At 36.9% G+C, this 1,966-nt stretch overlaps 1 non-coding gene across 1 annotated transcript; it reads left to right on the plus strand.

The window, feature by feature from the left end:
* Positions 1 to 397: 397 nt before the first annotated feature.
* LOC138990281 (U5 spliceosomal RNA) lies at positions 398 to 513 on the plus strand. Its single transcript, XR_011466397.1, has one exon. It is a non-coding gene; the product is annotated as a U5 spliceosomal RNA (small nuclear RNA).
* The last annotated feature ends 1,453 nt before the right edge of the window (positions 514 to 1,966 follow it).

A 1,966-nucleotide genomic window follows, 5' to 3' on the forward strand; every position in this document is an offset into this window, starting at 1 on the left:
CTGGAAAGTAAATGGCAGCCTACTCCAATATTCTTGGCTGGAGAATTCCATGGACAGAGGAGCCTGGCAGCCTATAGCCCACGGGGTCAGGAAGTGTTGGACATGACTGAAACAGCTTAGATAAGTACATAGAATAAAAGCATTATTTTTTTAATGTTTTCTAGGGAAATATCAGTGATATAAACATTCTATTATATAATCAGAAATTTAAAATAAAGCACAGTAAAAAAGAAAATAGAGAGACTGTATATCAGGAGAATGCAAAATTGGATCCAAATCTCTGTTCTAAAATAATGCACTTTTCTACAAATAAGGTTGATTACCTAGTATCTAAAAGAGTTTACTTATTCTAATTAATGTTAGGTAGCAAAACTATTAGGATTAAAAGTTCAGTTCTATACTCTGGTTTCTCTTCAGATCGTATAAATCTTTCGCCTTTTACTAAAGATTTCCGTGGAGAGGAACAACTCTGAGTCTAAAACCAATTTTTTGAGGCTTTGCTTCGGCAAAGCTATAAAAAAAAAAAAAAAAAAGGAAAAAAAAAAAAAGTTCAGTTCTTTCACGTGGATGGCATTTTAAAATGATACTATTGTGAGTAGAGTTCTGTAAGGAAAACTCGCAGAGTAAACAGTCTTAATATTTTTAATACTTGCTTAATATTTTACATAAAAGTTCAAAATATATTGATACATTGCCATAGTCTTATTCATTTCAGTTCAGTTCAGTCGCTCAGTTGTGTCCAACTCTTTGCAACCCCATGAACCGCAGCACGCCAGGCCTCCCTGTCCATCACCAACTCCGAGTCCACCCAAACTCATGTCCATTGAGTCAGTGATGCCATCCAACCATCTCAAGGTCGTCCCCTTCTCCTCCTGCCCTCAATCTTTCTCAGCATCAGGGTCTTTTCAAATGAGTCAGTTCTCCTCATCAGCTGGCCAAAATATCAGAATTTCAGCTTCAGCATCAGTCCTTCCAATGAACACCCAGGACTGATCTCCTTTAGGATGGACTGGTTAGATCTCCTTGCAGTCCAAGGGACTCTCAAGAGTCTTCTCCAACACCACAGTTCAAAAGCATTTAGTCTTACTATGTTTCCTAAATATTTAAACTCTCTAATATTTCAAAATTCTGCTTTTAGATATGTAAAAACATAGTTTGTTGTTGTTTCGTTACTAAGTTGTGTTCTACTCATTGGGACTCCATGAACTGCAGCACACCAGGCTCCCTTGTCTGTCACTATATCCTGGAGTTTGCTCAGATTCATGTGCCTTGAGTTGGTGATACTATCTAAACATCTCATCTTTTGCCTCCCTCTTCAACTAACAAATATTTTAAAAGTACTTGACCACAGCCTGCAGACATATTTACTTACTTTTTAAAAGCAAATATCTATTGACCTGACATTTCAACTAACTATGCATTTAAAGTTAAATTTCAATGATGGAACCATATGCATAGACTTTTGTGTGTGTGCTAAGTTGCTTGAGTTGTGTCCAGATCTTTGTGACCTTATAAACTGTAGACCACCAGGCTCCCCTATCCATGGGTTTCTGCAGTCAAGAATACTGGAGTGGGTTTCCATACCCTCCTCCAGGGGATCTTCCCAACCCAATGTTTGAACCCACATCTCCTGCAGCCCCTACATTGCAGGCATATTCTTCACCCCTGAGCCGCACCAGGTTCCTCTGTCCATGGGATTCTCCAGGCAAGAATATTGTCTGAGCTACCAAGGAAGCCCTTATATGCATAGACTTTTAAACTACATCAATTCATGAAAAATTTTAAAGCTTTAAAAATAATAGACAAATGTGCAACTACACTTAAGAAGCAAAGGAATTATATCCTTCTTATTTGAGAATTGCATATTTACATACTTTTAAAATTTTATTGTGCAGCAGATTTATGTATTCATTTATTAATTTATTCACTCCCTATTCATTTATTAATTTATTCACTTGTTTTAGTA

This window comes from Bos mutus, chromosome 12, assembly GCF_027580195.1.
Source record: "Bos mutus isolate GX-2022 chromosome 12, NWIPB_WYAK_1.1, whole genome shotgun sequence".
In the NCBI taxonomy this organism is placed as follows: Eukaryota; Metazoa; Chordata; class Mammalia; order Artiodactyla; family Bovidae; genus Bos; species Bos mutus.